General features: G+C 47.0%; 1 pseudogene; it reads right to left on the bottom strand.

Annotated features, from left to right (window-relative positions):
• LOC101177455 overlaps positions 1–8,270 on the bottom strand; it is an 86,220-nt pseudogene extending 77,950 nt beyond the window's left edge.
• Between the last annotated feature and the right edge of the window lie 9,389 nt (positions 8,271–17,659).

Below are 17,659 nucleotides of genomic sequence, written 5' to 3'. Positions count from 1 at the left end.
TCTAATCTTGCCTATTAATGTTGATATATCCATCACCTTGTAAAGTGCATAGCTCATAACAAGAACTTGGTGTATTTTTTTTTTGAATGAATGAATTAATTTCTAATTTGGATACAAGGCATTAGCAAAATGCTGTAGTAGATAAATATGTTGCATTGACTCAGTGAAATGTAAGAGAGGTAGAAAGTGTTTTCCAAAAATGGTGGCAAAAATGTTTCCCATCCTACTTGCCCTACCAGAAACTTGCCACACCTTATCAAATATTGAGTCCATGGCTGCTCTCCTTGAATCTTAGTGGCTCTTTGTAAGTCAGCCTCAGCTAATTAAGAGTGAGATAATTGATGCCATATGACTTCTGAGGCTTGGTCAAAACAGATGAAACAGCTTCTGCCCCACCCTCACTTGGGATGCTTGCTTTTGGAACTCAGCCAGATTCTGGGTGGGAGCCAAGCAGCTGTGTGGAGGGGCCTTGGGGATGGGTGTTCCAGCCCACAGCTGCTGTCAGTCTCCAGACAGGTGAACACTGAGTCTTCAGATGACCTCAGCCCCAGGAGCTACCCCTACTGATGCCACATGCAGCAGAAATGAGCCAGTCTCTCTGAGTCCAACCCAAATGTAGATTCATGAGGTCCATGAATGCTTGCTCTTGCTTATGCCACTGGGTTTCGGGCTGCTTGCTACATAGTAACAGGTAGCTAGGACATGAGGCTCACTGTTCATATTTATACATTTTAAGAATCACTTGGGGGCCAGGGGCGGTAACTCACGCCTGTAATCCCAGTACTTTGGGAGGCCGAGGTGGGTTAATCACAAGGTCAGGAGATTGAGACCATCCTGTGAATGGTGAAACCCCGTCTCTCCTAAATATACAAAAAATTAGCCGGGCGTGGTGGCGGGCGCCTATAGTCCTGTGTCCAGAATTGGTGGGTTCTTGGTCTCACTGACTTCAAGAATGAAGCTGCAGACCCTCGCGGTGAGTGTTAAAGCTCTTAAGGTGGCGTGTCCGGAGTTTGTTCCTTCTGATGTTCGGATGTGTTCGGAGTTTCTTCCTTCTGGTGGGTTCATGGTCTCGCTGGCTCAGGAGTGAAGCTGCAGACCTTCGTGGTGAATGTTACAGCTCTTAAGGCGGCGCGTCTGGAGTTGTTCCTTCCTCCCGGTGGGCTCGTGGTCTCGCTGGCTTCAGGAGTGAAGCTGCAGACCTTCGCGGTGAGTGTTACAGCTCATAAAAGCAGCGTGGACCCAAAGAGTGAGCAGTAGCAAGATTTATTGCAAAGAGCGAAAGAACAAAGCTTCCACAGTGTGGAAGGGGACCCGAGCCGGTTGCCACTGCTGGCTCGGGCAGCCTTCTTTTATTCTCTTATCTGGCCCCACACACGTCCTGCTGATTGGTAGAGCCAAGTGGTCTATTTTGACAGGGCGCTGATTGGTGCTTTTACAATCCCTGAGCTAGACACAAAGGTTCTCCACGTTCCCATTAGATTAGTTAGATACAGAGTATTGACACAAAGGTTCTCCAAGGCCCCACCAGAGTAGCTAGATATAGAGTGTTGATTGGTGCATTCACAAACCCTGAGCTAGACACAGGGTGCTGATTGGTGTGTTTACAAACCTTGAGCTAGATACAGAGTGCCGATTGGTGTATTTACAATCCCTGAGCTAGACATAAAGGTTCTCCACGTCCCCACCAGACTCAGGAGCCCAGCTGGCTTCACGCAGTGGATCCCCCACCCGGGCTGCAGGTGGAGCTGCCTGCCAGTCCTTCGCCGTGTGCTGGCACTCCTCAGCCCTTGGGTGGTCGATAGGACTGGGCGCCATGGAGCAGGGGGCGGCACTCGTCCGGGAGGCTTGGGCTGCACAGGAGCCCATGGAGAGGGTGGGAAGCTCAGGCATGGCGGGCTGCAGGTCCTGAGTCCTACCCCGCGGGAAGGCAGCTAAGGTCCGGTGAGAAATCGAGCACAGCGCAGGTGGGCTGGCACTGCTGGGGGACCCAGTACACCCTCCGCAGCCGCTGGCCTGGGTGCTAAGCCCCTCATTGCCCGGGGCCGGCAAGGCTGGCTGGCTGCTCTGAGTGAGGGGCCCGCCAAGCCCACGCCCACCCGGAACTCCAGCTGGCCCGCAAGTGCCGCGCGCAGCCCCGGTTCCTGCTGGCGCCTCTGCCTCCACACCTCTCTGCAAGCTCCCGCCTTGGCCAGCCCAGAAAGGGGCTCCCACAGTGCAGCGGTGGGCTGAAGGGCTCCTCAAGTGCCAAAGTGGGAGCCCAGGCAGAAGAGGCACTGAGAGCGAGCAAGGGCTGTGAGGACTGCCAGCACGCTGTCACCTCTCAGTCCTAGCTACTCAGGAGGCTGAGGCAGGAGAATGGCGTGAACCCGGGAGGTGGAGCCTGCAGTGAGCAGAGATTGCGCCACTGCACTCCAGCCTGGGCGACAGAACGAGACTCCATCTCAAAAAAAAAAAACAAAACAAAAAAGAATCACTTGGCTAAATCGGTAGTTGGAAACCAATTTGTGGATTAAAACAGCATTGATTTATTTGTAAAATTCTAGTATTTTATTTAGACTTTTACTATCACCTGCAGAAGTAGATACATTCTCTGACAGATAATTGTCTACTTTCAGCTAGACAATTATCAGTGTTTAACTTCTAGGACGAATTTACTTTCACTTTTAAAACAAATTTAGACGTGTGTGTGTGTGTGAGTTGTTCAAGATCTAAGTATCATGATCGTCTCATTATCTTCTCTTCAGTTAAAAGGACCAACCCCATAAAAAGTGGCAGAAATAAAAACAGCAACAAATAAACATAAATGGAACACTTTGACCCTGAAATCTCAGAGGTTTGCTTTATAATAACTGAAAAAAGAAAATCAAAGAGAATTTTATTTACTGATTTTATAGCTAGGTTGATTTAGGACTTGCTAGAAAAGTAGCAATATTATACTTTATTGATTTATGACTCTAGTTTTTCAATTTGTATCTTTAGCTGTTTAAAATATAAATTTATTGTGCCCTGATCTTGAGAAGGATCTTTACATACATCATCCCAATTAATTTTCACATAATCCCCTGACATAGTACTAACATCATTCCATTTTCATAGAAGAGGACACTGAGGTTCATAGAAGTACAGTAATGCACTGCCTAACAAGGCTTTGGTCAATGACAGACCCAGTATGGGATGGCGGGCTCATAAGATTACGATGGAGCTGGACAAGCACTAATCATCTAGTGACATTGTAGCCTTTCTATGTCACAGTGCAATACATTATTCATGTGTTTGTGTTGGTGCTGATATCAACAAACCTACTGTGCTGCCAGTGGTGTAACAGTATAGCACACAATAATATAAGGTACAACATATAATACTAGATAATGAAAATAAACAACTATGTTACTAGCTTATGGGTTTACTCTACTTTTTATTCTTATTTTAGAATGTACTCTTTCTACTTATTAAAAAAACTTAACTGTAAAGCAGCCTCAGGCAGATCCCTCAGGAGGTGTCCAGAAGGCACTGTTATTCCAGGAGATGGCAGATCCATGCATGTTATTGCCCCTGAATACCTTCCAGTGGGACAGGATATGGAGGTGGAAGACAGTGATGTTGATGATCCTGACCCTGTGTAGGCCTACATGGGCTAATGCAGGTGGCGTTTGTGTGTTAGTATTTAACAGAAAAGAAAGGTTAAAAAGTTAAAAGAAAAGAAAAAAGCTTATAGAATATTTTTGTACAGCTGTACAATCTGTGTTTTAAGCTAAGTGTTATTACAAGTCAAAAAATTAAGAAAAATTAAGTTTATAAAGTCAAAAAGTTACAGTAAGCTAAGGTTAATTTATTATTGAAGAAAAAATTAAAAATATATTTAGTGCAGCCTAAGTGTAAGTGTTTAATAAAGACTGCAGTAGTGCACAGTAACGTCCTACCCTTCACAGTCAGCCACCACCCATTCACTGACTCAGAGCAAATTCCAGTCCTGCAAGCTCCATTCATCGCAAGTCCCCTCTTGAGGTATACCGTATTTTATCTTTCATGTCCTATTTTTAACTGTTCTTTTTCTATGTTTAGATATGTTTAGGTACACAAATACCATTGTGTTGCAATTGTCTGCAGTATTCAGTACAGTAACATGTGGTACAGGTTTGTAGCCTAGGAGCAATAGGCCATACCAGACAGCCTAGGTGTGTAGTAGACTGTTCCATCTAAGTCTGTGGAAATGCACTTTCGTCATTCATGCAAAGACACAATCATCTTATAACACATTTCTAAGAACGTATCTATGTTGTTCATTGATGAATGACTCTATTTGATCACATTTTATCAGCAATCGATGCAGACCCTAATCTGGACATAATGCAGTGCAACCATTCACTATTGCTAACGCAATAACATTCTTCAAAGCTGCATTGGATGAATTAAAACCAGAAATTGTAGATGCCTGCTAGAGGAACTTACGGAGTGAAGCCATGAATGATTTTAAAAGCTTCTCTGGGATCAGTGGAGAAGTTAGGAAAATTATTCGTGCAGCAAGACAGGTTGGTGGAAAAGGGTTGCTGACATGCCTGCTGAAGTGACAGAAGATATTGAAGGCCATCAAGAAGTGTTAACAAATGAGGAATTGGAAGAATTTGTTGAGTCGTCCGCAGAGAAAGATGAAGAAATGAAGAAGAATCAGCAACGTGGACATAATCGAAATGTGCTGAAGTGTTTCAAATTGCACAGACATTAAAGAACCAAATTATGGAATATCTTAGGATGGAATGCAGTGTTAAAATTACTCGCATTCTCACTGAAGAATCATAACCTCTGCAGCAACACTTTGATGGATTGAAAATAAAGACACAACATCTGACTGCAATGTTCTTCCAGCAGGTCTTGGCAAAAAAAACATAACACAACAAAAAAACAAAAAAAACTCTTCAATTCTCAAGGATCCCCAAACATCAGCATCGTCTGCTCCTGACACCCAGCAAAAAATACATTGTCATGGTGCGATGCTCTGGGGCCATGTGAAGCAGGTGATCCTCCCCATGACGTATCATCAGGAGAGCAGTAGTAGCCTAACGATATGTCAAAATGTCTCCATCATTCGCCTCACTTCATGTCATCCTGTAGGCACCATATCATCTCACATTACCACAGGAAGGGTGAGTGCAGAACAGTAAGATATTTTGAGAGAGAGAAAGGGAGGCCACAATCACATGACTTCTATTACAGCCTATTGTCTTAATTGTTCTATTTTATTAGTAGTTATGGTTGTTAATCACATATGGCGCCCAGCTTATAAATTAAACTGTATTTCCGGTATGTATGAATGTATCTATAGTAAAAAAAATAGCATATATAGGATTGTGTGCCGTCTGCAGTATTAGGCATTCACTGGGGGTCTTGGCACTATTTCCTGCAGATAAGGGGGAACTACTATACACATTTGGAGAGATACATTTTCTTCCATAAATCCACAGAAAATCGAGATGTTCCTTGTTGAAATACCTTAAGGACTCACAGGACATCAGTAAAGAACATACAGCCAGCTGCACATTTTGGTGAGCCTATGGAGGGGGATATTCCCTACCTCTAAGCTGTTTGGCCCTTTGTCGGGGTGAGGGGGCAGATTTCCAAGGGCAACAAGGATTTCCTGGAGCTCCTAAATGCAAAGCTCATTTGCTTTTTATCACAAAATGTGGTCCAAAAAAACAGAGTTTTTATGACATAAATGCTATTGTCCTAACTCTTTGGAAGAAAAATCTATTTTTCAAAATACTACACAAAAGACATATCTAGGAAACCATTGTGAGGTTTTAGTTGCTGTAATTAAGAGCTTTCAAACTTTTGTGTAGAATGCCCTTTAAACCATTGAGCACCCCAAGTGTTTATGGTAAAAAGAACCTTACAGTTAAATGAAATTGGTGCTGATATGGAGACACTGAAAATGGGTGCACTTTTGTATATAAGTCGAATGCCCACTCCAGCCTGCAAAGGAAACACCTACTTTAAATATCCTCTCTTCTTCACACATGTTGTCGTAACATAAATTGTGGTCAAGACCATGTCTGTCCACCTAACCCCATCAAACAAAAATAAAAGGTCTGCTCCTGAAAACCCTGCCCTCGTTGCTAAATCTCTATGTTAAATAAAGAGGGCGTAGAGCGATTTCTACTAGGTGCTGTGATGCATTTTTCAGTCCCTTTGCCCACCTGCTCCTCACAGCTCTTGTTGTGCAGTACCACATATCTCCTGTAGATGGCTCTACCTTCCTATTATCTCCCTCTATCCAGAAGCCGCTGCAAGTCTTTAAGCTTCTATTAGTAGTTCTATTGGAGTTTGAATCAGGGACTATGAAATGTAGCTCCAAACCTCACTGACCTAAGTGATAGTGGATACTGTTTATGTGAAGGGAAAGCCATGAAACATTGAAATAAGGGGAGGCTGGAAAGGTCCACTTTGTGGGATGTCCTGATGGGTGGCATGGTTTAGCCTCAGCAGAGACGCACCGAGGTGCACTAATTTTGGGTAAATCTGTAGAGTCTTTGGAGCATCACAAAGCATTTTAGTATTTTGAAAAGCTCTGATAAGTTCTGTAGAAAAAAACCTTGTTGATTTGCAAGCATTTTTTAGAGACTCTACATACTAATTTTAACTATCAATATACATTTTTTTTTTTTGCATTCTGCTTCTTGTGACTGTTCCTGTCAGAAACATTCTTCTTGGCTTCATCTAATACCTTTATACTATAAGTTTAGGGGTCAAAACTACAGTATGGTAGCCACCGCTGATTTTAGAAATAAAAATTTTTGGAACACAGCCACAAGCATTTTTTGACCTATCATCCCTGGGTGCTGCTTCTGTGCTACAAAGGTAGAGTCAAATGGTTGTGACACAGAAGGTGTGACTTGCAAAACCAAAAATATTTACTATCTGGCCCTGCAGGGCTGGGTGGGGTCAGGGGCAGCTCCGTGGTGTTCTGAGCAGCATTTAGCAGCAAGGTCTTCACTTTGGTGCTGTGAGTGAGGTCAAGAGGCATGTGGCCCTGGAAGCTGCTTTGGGTATCCTTCTCAGGCCCGTCGGAGTTGGAGTCGCTATCAGAGGAGCGGGTGAGAGCAGTGGGCACACGGGCTCCTTGTTCTCAGCATTGATGTCAGCACCAACCTTCAGAAGGAGGAAGGGGAGAGTCGGGGACTCAAGTCCAGCTGCCAGGTGCAGGAGTTTGTTTCCTGCAAATGCGTGAGCATTCACGTTGGCCCGGAGCTCGGTGACCAGATGGGTGACCAACCCCAACTCCTCCATCTCTGCGGCTAGATGCAAGGCTGTTCGGCAACCCTGCTGCTCTGTGGCCTCCACTTCAGCCCCACTGTTCACCAGCAGATCCAGGCACTCAGGGCTTTGGGCTTGGACCATCAGGTGTACTGGATACTGCCCCTCAAAGTCAGGCATGTGCAACAGCTGGGGCACAGCAGGAGCTCCACTCTGAAGCAGTGCACGTAGCAGCTCAGAGGCACCAGCGCCTGCCTGCAGTGCCAGGTGCATGGCTGAGTCTCCGCGCCGATCAGCAGTGCTGGGTCTGTACCCACCTGCAGTCGAAACCTCACCACCCACGTCTGCCCAGTGATCACCACCAGGTGCAGGGGCGTCTGGTGCAAGTGGTTGGTGAGGTTGACGACGCCGAGGTGCTGGGCGTGGTAGATGACATGGGCTGTCTGCTGCATGACACTGGTTGGCCTGTGGATGACGGCCAGGTGCAGCAGCGTGTCTCCGTTCTCATCCTGCGGTGTCAGTGGGTGGTGCTGTCCCACCAGCAGTGCTCTGTGGTGACACCGTAGTGGAGTAGAGCCCGGGCGCTGCACTGCACCAGGCTGAACAGGCACGTGTTGTACTCTCGGGCTCGCTACAGCATCTCCAGGGCCTGCAGCTTGCACTGGGCGCAGGGGTCTTGGAGAAGATGCTCGGTTCTGTGGCTTCATCCTTGGAGTCCATTCCAGGCACTGAATGCCTGGCTCTTTATGCCACCCCTGCCCCAATAGCAGGACTCCATTGCTGGCCTCCAAGAGGTAGCTAAGTTAGGAAGTCACTCTGAGACAGTGGCAAATGCGTCATCTGGGAGGCTGCTGAGTGTCCCGGGTGAGGAGTCAGTGGATCTCTGGGGCAGCGTGGGTGGCACACTCCAGGGAGCCCCGCCCAATCTAGGGAGCCCTGCCTACTAGCCTGGGGTGCCTGCCTGAGCGTGACTCCGGGCTGTTTCTCCGCTGAGGGCCCTGCAGGCTGGCTGAGGTGTGCATGCGTGCTTTGCTGAGTTAGGTGCTCCTCCAAGTGGCTGGAGATTGGAATGTCCCTGTCGGAGGTTGCGGCTGGACCTGGTTACCTGCTGGCACTGTGTTCCAGAGCAACGGAAAGTGAGTGGGAGCTGAAGTGTCTTGAAGCCAGTCCCTCAGCCTGGGAGAAGATCTATGGCTTCAGGATGGGGGTTGGGGGGTCATTCCTGGGGGCCTGCAGGAGATGCATGGCTAGCTGGAGGGAGAATCGTGACAAGGATGGCGATGGCTTCTCAAATCCCAGGTACCGAGTCTGGCAGAAGGATCTGGGCATGATCCACAAAGCTGCCATCATGGATGATTTGAACAAGGTGGATGAGATCATCTTGCTCAGGCTGAATGAGATGAACAACAGAGACAAGAGCAGGTAAAGGGAATTGGAAGCCGAGGCTGGGGGCTGCAGAAGGAGGCCTGGGGATAAGGGAGAAGCCTCTGTTCCTGGTTTCAGGGTAGGGGAGATATGGTGTGGGGTGAAGGCATGGGTGGGGTGGAAGTCAGGTTGGGGGGTGGAGTTGAGTTGGGGGGCAGGTGGGGTGGGGGACCGTGGTGGGGGTAGAGTTGGGTGGGTGACTGTGGTAGGAAGTGGAGTTGTGGGGGGTTGGATGGGGTGCAGAACTGTGGTGGGGGTGGGTGGGGTAGGGGGTGGGATGGGGTGGGGGGCTGTGGTGGGGAGTGACTGGGGGGCATTGGATTTGTTGGGGGACTATGGTGGGCATAGAGTTGGGTGGGGGACTGTGGTGGGAAGTGGAGTTAAGTGGGGGTTGGATGGGGGACTGTGGTTGGGGGTGGGGGACTGTGGTGAGGGGTAGAGTTGGGTGAGGGACTGTGATGGGGAGTGGAGTGGAGTAATGGTTGGATGTGGTGGGGGACTGTGTGTGGGGTGGAGTGAGGTGGGCATTGGATGGAGTGGGGGGACTAGTGGGGGGTAGAGTTGGGTAGGACATGGGTGGGATGTAAGGGTGGGGATGGGGTGAGTGCTGTCACCAAAGACACTGGGCTTTCTACCCTGGCAGGCTCAGCAGCACCTGGGATGTGGAAACCTTGCGGGGCTCAAGCACCCAGGCCATCTTTATGAGCAGCAAAACAAAAACAATGCTTAGCTTGAAGTAGAAAATTAAAAATAAGAAGTTTCTCTTTCCTATGGTGGAAAGTTACTATTTAAGGGTTAGAGGCCCCAAACAACCACCCCCCACCCCTGAGTGGGAAGTTTAAAAGAATATTAATGGCCTGTCTGTGAACTATTAACCATATCTCTCCTTCACATACTTCGCAAGTTTGTAAGTTCCTGTTTTTTTTCTGCTGCACAGCTGCAAGGTCACAAAACACATAAGCACAGGCTAAAAAACGTGTTTTCCCAAGATGTAAGACATGGCATAGAATGAGTAGCTGCCTTTGTTCTTGCTTCTGTAAGCTTGCTTCCTGCATCACGTTTCTCATGCCCTTGCTTGCATAAAAGACGCACACCCTCTTTGTTCGGCCCTCAGACTTTCTGGACACAGGTCTGCTGAGCTGGTGTACACCTTAATAAATCCTCCTGTAACCTTATTGGTCTCTTCAGCTCTCTGATTTCCCACTACATTTTCTGGGGGCTCATCTAGGATTGGAGATGGCAGATTTACTGTCTCTTTTGCCTGTGGGACTGGAGCCCCAGGCCAGGGGAGACCCGTGACCTCAGGTGCCAATGGGAAGAATTCAGCCCGGAGTGGGAAGTGGCTCTCCCATGTCCAGGTGCCCTATCCCTGACAGTGCAATTGAACTGGCAAAAGGGGCTACAGGACGATTCCAGGAACTGCATGCACATGTCAGAACCGTGGTAAGGTCTGGAACCCCAAGGCAGGACCTGTCCCATAAGGATGGAAGGGAAGACTGATCACCTCCTAGGGCGTAACTACTAGTCTGACCCAGAGGGGCTGGGAAAGGCAAGAGTGGCTTGCCGATTTGAATGAAACTGTGCCCCAACTGACATAGGATGCGAGAGAGGCTCAATAAGTTGGATTGAAAGGAAACTGAAAGCTAGAGGTGGTGAGAGAGGCTTGGCACCCTGATCATGGAACTGGGAGAGGGAAGTTGTGTGAAAGCGCATGAAAGAGACGGCTCTGGGAGGGGCCAACGTGGGGAGTGATGTGGGGAGATGCAGATCTCTTAGCATGGACTGTGTTCTCTGAAGCGAGTATGTGGCTGACCAGGCCTAGGACGATCTGCATACGGCTGATAGGAGCTGCCTTACAACTGCAGCAGTCGTAACAGGAATAAGGCACTCTCCTAGCTAGGTGGTGCCCAAAACTCCTGTAATAGGACTTGGTCTGGTCAGTCTGGAATGAAAGTCAGAGTGAGTGTGCACCGCAAGAGTGGAAATGGGAGGAAAAGCATCAAAACCTACTCTGTTGGAGTGTATGTTAAAGACTTTCAAGAAAGGTTTTGGTGGAGATTTTGGAGTTCAACTGACCCCCAGAAAGGTTGAAAACTCTTTGTGAATTAAAATGGCCTTCTTTTAATGTCGGGTAGCCAGCTGAAGGAACAATAGATAGGGAAGCAATTGGCCATGTGTTCAGGGTAGTAACTGGAGTTGGAGGACAGCCTGGGCACCCGGATCAGTTTCCATACATTGACTCCTGGTTAAACGTAGTCTAGACTCACCCCAAATGGCTTCAGCCCTGTCTAGTAACCTACTGTAAAGCCTTGGTGGTCCAGGCTGAGCCTAAGGCAGCTGAAAAATCAATTATGCTTAGAACCTTGGAAAAAAAGAAAAAGCAACATGAGAGTTAGGAAAAGCTGGTTCTACAAGCTCCTCCAGAGGAGAGGGAATTTCCTCCCCCTTATGCTCTGATATATCCATCCTTGTTAGAGCTAAGACAAGGCATGGAGCAAATGGCCCTTGAGGAATCAGGCTCAAAGGAAAGTGAGTCTCAACCATCACCCCACAGGGGAGAATCTGAGCCTTTGCCTGTAAAAGCTAAGGAGGAAAAGCAAAGTGATGCAGTGGGCCACCTCCAGTCTGGCCACACCCAAGCCTTACAAATGCCCCTCCATGAGATTTGAGCACAAATTTATCATGATGAGCAAGGCCAGGTTCAAGGAGGGCAGCGGATTTTCGTCTACCAGCCCTTCTTTGCCACAGACCTCCTAAATTGGAAACAACATACTCCCTCCTATACGGAAAAGCCTCAAGCCCTCATAGACTTGATGAGATCCATTTTTCTGACCCATAACCCCACCTGGTCAGACTGCCAACAGCTCCTTTTAACACTGTTCAACACAGAGGAGCAAAGGAGAGTGACTCTAGCAGCCCTCCAATGGCTAGAGAACAATGTGCCAGATGGTACAAGAGATGTCTGGCATTATGCCCAGGAATGGTTCCCAGAGATAGACCCCAACAGGGACCTAAATGATGCAGAGGAGCTTCAGCATCTGCAAAGGTATAGCGAGGCACTTCTAAATGGGATAAAGTCCAGTGGAAAGAAAGCAATGAATATAGGAAAGATTTCAGAGGTGCTCCAAAAGACTGATGAGAACCCCAGTCAGTTTTATAAGAGGCTCTGTGAGTCATACCAGCTCTATACTCCATTTGATCCAGAGGCTACTGAAAATCAGCTCATGGTGAATACATCATTTCTTAGCCAGGTGCAGGGTGACATTAAGCGGAAACTTCAGAAACTGGAAGGTTTTGCAGGCATGAATGTTACTCAGCTTATAGAGGTGGCTACTAAGGTGTATGTTAACCATGAACAAGAGGAAAAGAAGGAAGCTGAGTGGAGGCTTAAGAAAAAGGCTGAGCTATTAGCAGCTGCCCTGGTTGAAAGAGAGACTGGCATTGTGAGGGGGCATGGACATGGTCGCGGATATGGTCGTGGAAGAGGTTAGGCTAGACCAGGTTTTGAAGGCCGGACAAGGCTGGAGAAGGATCAATGTGCATTGTGCAAAAAGAAAGGACACTGGAAGGATGAATGTCCAGAGAAAGATAAGGGCAATAGCCATGACCAGGGAGCTTGGCCGGAGCCTCTGGCTACCAGCCGCTGTGTTCTGAGACCGGACATCAATCTAATCAGCCTAGCAGAGGCAGCAGACTATGAGGACTGAGACAGACTGGGCTCCATTTCTTTAGCGCCCAGGAGCCTATGGTCTCAGTGGAGATAGGGGGCCAACAGATGGACATTATGGTAGATACCGGAGCTGAGCATTTGGTAGTGATGCAACCTATAGGGCCACTATCCAGGAATTACACAACTATTATTGGGGCAACCCGAGTCTCAGAGAAGAGACCCTTCTGCCAGTCAAGGAGGTGTATTATTGGAGGATGAGAAGTCCAGCATGAGTTTCTATACCTTCCAAATTGTCCAGTCCCCTTGCTAGGAAGACACTTACTCAAAAAACTGCAGGCACAAATTTCTTTTGAGCTGCAAGGGAACGTGTCTTTAAACCTGAGTCAGCCAAAGACTATGGTATGAACCCTCACCTTCCCAAGGGCTGATGAATGGAGGCTATATGCAGAAACAGCACTTAGGCTAGAACTGCCAGGACCACTTGAAATGTATGGATTACTTGCAAAGATTCCGAGAGTGTGGGCTGAAGACAATCCACCTGGATTGGCTGTAAATCAGGCACCAGTCTTGGTGGAGCTAAAACTTGGAGTGACTCCGGTATGGGTTTGTCAATACCCGTTGTTCATAGAGGCCATAAGTGGCATTCAAAAACACATAGATTGGCTCTTTAAGCGTGGCATCATAGTGAAGTGCAGGTCCCCTTGGAACACACCCCTTTCGCTGGTATGGAAGCCAACTGACGAATATAGACCAGTGCAAGATTTACACTCAGTGAACCAGGCTACAGTTTCCATTCATCCAGTGGTACCTAACCCACTGGATGGTTACGTACTGGGCAGTTGATGGGTCACATTCTGCAAGTACTGCATAGTTTACTTGCCTGGATCTCAAAGATGCATTCTTCTGTCTACCGCTGGCCCCTGTGAGCCAGCCTATCTTTGCATTTCATTGGGGAAAAACTCAGTATACCTGGACGTGGCTCCCACAAGGGTTTAAAAACTCCCCAACGATTTTTGAGGAGGCACTGGCATCAGACCTTAGGGCTTTCACTCCACCCAATGACAAGTGTGTCCTGTTACAGTAAATAGATGATCTTTTACTTGCAACCCCTACCTGGGTTGACTGCCTTCAAGGCACTGATAACCTCCTCCATCTCCTATGGGAAACAGGATATAGAGTATCTAAAGAAAAGGCAAAAATATGTTCAGAAGGAGTTAAGTACCTAGGCTTTGAAATAAGTCAAGCAAAAGGTGAGCTTGGCAGTGAACGGAAGTGGGCTGTGTGTGCACTACCTACTCCAGCCACCCGGTGTCAAATAAGTGAATTTTTAGGAGCACAGCAGGTTTCTGCCATATTTGGATTCCAAATTTCTCACTCATGGCAAAACTGCTATATGAAGCCACAAAGTAGGGAGAAAAGGAGCCCCTCCTCTGGTAGGGGGGCCTGACCAGGAAAAGGCCTTTAAAGAAAACAAGACAACCTTAATACAGGCCCCAGCCTTAGGGCTGCCAGACCAGACTAAGCTTTTCTTCCTATATGTCCATCAGCAAAAAGGAATGGCTATTGGAGTTCTGATGATCCAAATGATGAGGTCATGGCAGTGGCCAGAGACATATTTATCTAAAGAGACACCATAGCACAAGGCTGGCCCCCTTGCTTTAAAGCACTAGCAGCCACAGCCCTGCTGGCACAACAAGCCAACAAACTAACTTTAGGACAGAAATTAATCATTTGAGTGCTACACTCACTTATAACTCTTAGGGACCAAAGGGGGCACCACTGGTTATCAAACCCAAGAATGACTAAATATCAAGGCCTCCTATGTGAAAATCCATATATAACTGTAGAAACTGTCAATACTTAAAATCCAGCCACTCTGCTGCTCATAGAAAAGCTGAGGGATCCCCTCCCTCAACATTATTGCATAGATGTAGTAGATGAAGTATTCTCCAGCTGAAGGGACTTAGCAGATCAGCCCCTTGGAGGCCCAGATGTTGAGTACTTCACAGATGGAGGCAGCTTCATATCAGAAGGGGTCTGCCAAGCTGGGTATGCAGTAGTGACATGTGACTCAGTGGTAGAGGCTCAACCACTGCCTGCTGGGACATCAGCCCAGAAGGTGGAGCTAATAGCCCTAACAAGAGCCTTAGTACTAGCAAAAGGAAAAGTAGTCAACATTTATACTGACTTTAAGCATGCTTTTGCTACACTGCATGTCCATGGGACAACATATAAAGAAAGAGAACTTCTAACTGCAGGAGGGAAAGAAATAAAGTATAAGGAAGAAATTCTACAGCTCTTAGATGCTGTGTGGGCTCTAGAAAAGGTGGCTGTCATTCATTGCAAAGGACGGCAGGCAGCAGGAACTTTTGAGGCAAAAGGAAACAGGAAAGCGGACAGGGAAGCAAAGTAAGCAGCAAAGATGACTTTGCCCTCTAAGGAGGAAGCTCTGGTTATGCCTCTCCCCCCAGAGATTTCTCTCCCAGAGACACCCAGCTACACTCCAAGTGAAAAGGCCTGGTTTGCCCAGGAGAATGGGAGCTACATTGAAGGAGGATGGTGGAAGTTCTCCGATGGGAGATTAGTCATACCTGAGATGGTGGCTTCCAGATTTGTTAATCAGTTTCACCAAGGGACTCACATGGGAAAGATAGCACTAGAGATTTTGTTGGGGCGACACTTTTATGTGCCATGACTCACTGCCATTACTCAGACTGTTTGTGAGCAATGTCTAACCTGTGCCCAAAACAACCCATGGCAGGGACCAACCTGGCCTCCAGGAATTCAGGAAGTTGGAGCATTGCCTTGTGAGAACCTACTTGTGGACTTTACTGAATTGCCTCTGGCTGGGGGCTATTGGTACATGTTGGTGTTTGTCTGCACCTTTTCAGGATGTGTAGAGGCTTTCCCCACCCAAACAGAAAAGGCACGAGAGGTAACCCAGGTGTTGCTAAGAGACATTATTCCCAGATTTGGACTGCCTTTAACTTTAGGATCAGATAATAGACCAGCATTTGTGGCTGAAATAGTCCAGGACTTGACTTGGCTGCTAAAGATAAAATGGTAGTTATACACAGCCTACCATCCGCAGAGCTCAGGAAAAGTAGAACGGATGAACTGGACACTCAAGCAAGTGCTGAAGAAGTTCTGTCAAGAAGCTCACCTTAGATGGGATCAGGTCTTGCCCATGGTCATCCTCCAAGTCAGGTGCACCTCTACCCAACAAACTGGGTATTCGCCCTATGAGATTATGTTCTGCCGACCACCCCCAATCATAAATCAGATTAAAGGTGATCTCCGGGAACTAGGGGAATTAACTTTAAGAAAGCAAATGCAGGCTTTAGGAATAGCCATGCAAGAGGTCCATGGTCGGGTACAGGAAAGAATACCTGTAAGTCTAGTTGACCCAGTACATCCTTTTAGCACTGGAGACTCTGGGTTACAAAATGGAATTCAACCACTCTAGGACCCATATGGGATGGGCCCCATACTGTAATCCTGTCTACCCCTACTGTTAAAAGTTGCAGGTATCGGGCCCTGGATCCACCACAGTCGCCTGAAACCAGCGGCACAGGACAAGTGGGCCAGTCAACAGGACCCAGACCATCCCACCTGACTGATCCTGCGACGGAACCAAACCACTGCAGAGAAAGACGACAGTCCTGCTCTGGCCACTCCGGAGGCTGGCCAGTCTACACAAGGCTGAAGCTTGGGGAGTCATCAAGCCCTGCTATAGTCACACCGGAAGCTGACTAGTCTATGCACGGCCGAAGCTTCAGGAGTCTTCATCAGATTGGTAAATGTGGATAGAAGTTTTAAGTTTGATTGCTATCTTAGTAATATTAATTGTTCTGTTACACTATGCTATCATTTTTGCCAATCTCTCCTCCCTGGAAAGGACCTTTCCTGTCCATGTTTAGTATAGATATGTTGTTTACCATTTTCATTTTATTGGCACCCCTGCATATGCTAAAGGGAAAGCCCTTAGAAGAGTGTTCTTACTGTATGCATACCATATGGCAAGGGAAGACAAAAATTAAGACTATCTCGTCCCATACATATTATGAATGCTCCAGGACCCACCTAGGGACCTGTATCTACAATCAGGCAACCTATTCAGTCTGTGACCCAAGAAACGGTCAGTCCTATATGTGCTGTGATCCAAAATTCCAGCCTGGGATTTGGCTTGAGATCCATAATGGGATGAAAGAAGGGAGGCTTCTAAACCAGGTTAGAGTCTCACCTACAAAGAGAGAGACTCATCTCTCTACTATAATTCTTGCCAAGTGGCATTCATGGGATCTGCCTATCCCATAGTCTCAACTACCATAGGGAGCTCAAGGAGTAGCAGTTGTGGAAAAAGGAACTGCATGTTTCCTAACTGCACCAGCAAGGTGCCAGAATTAACTTGCTGGGATTGTGTATCGAGCTCCACTGGTTCCCTGACTACCACAAAACAGCCCATGGTATATATTAAACTGTTAGCAAAACCTGATTGCAAAACAGATACTTTTAGTCTTATAAATCTCACTGTCCTGGGAACCAGATCAGTCTATATGGGCTACAGGTTATCCCATAATGCTATAAAATGCAGTCAGCAAACAAAGGATAGCTTACATATTATAAGGAAGGCAAAAACCTGTTCCATTCCACAATTCCAGGTCCAAAAGGAACTCCTTTCTCCAACAAAGAATCTGTTTGACCAAGTAGCTGAGAATATAGCTGACAGCTAGGAATATCCTCATGTTATGTATGTGAAGGAACTAACATGGGTGATCAATGGCCATGGGAGGCAAGGGATTAATGCCTCAATATAATTTCACTTTGCCTGACTCCACCACTGACCCAACTGTTTCTGGTCCAAGTGTCTGACTGTTAAAAACCTCCATAATAGGAAGATTCTGCATTGCTCAATGGGGAAAGTCTTTCACAGATCTACTAGGAGGACTTACTTGTCTAGGGCAACAATATTATGATGAAACTAAAGGGAAGACCTTATGGATGTCAGAAAATAGCACCTCATTTCCTGATTTAAACCCTTTCTCCCAATTTCCTACTTTAAACCACTCCTGGTATCAACTAGAAGCTCTAAACACCTGGCAAGAACCTTTAGGCCTTTACTGGATCTGCAGAAAGTGAGTGTAGACAACTGCCTGCCAAATGGACAGGAGCCTGTGTACTAGGAACAATCAGACCATCCTTTTTCCTAATTCCCCTAAAACAAGGAGGGGCTCTAGGATACTCTGTTTATGATGAAGGTAAAAATCAAAAGAAGCATAGATACAAACATAAAAAAGGACATAGATATAGGGGATT

Source organism: Nomascus leucogenys, chromosome 4 (genome assembly GCF_006542625.1).
Source record: "Nomascus leucogenys isolate Asia chromosome 4, Asia_NLE_v1, whole genome shotgun sequence".
NCBI classification, from domain to species: domain Eukaryota; kingdom Metazoa; phylum Chordata; class Mammalia; order Primates; family Hylobatidae; genus Nomascus; species Nomascus leucogenys.
Note: the sequence above shows the minus strand (reverse complement) of the source record. Positions and strands in the feature narration are given on the sequence as shown.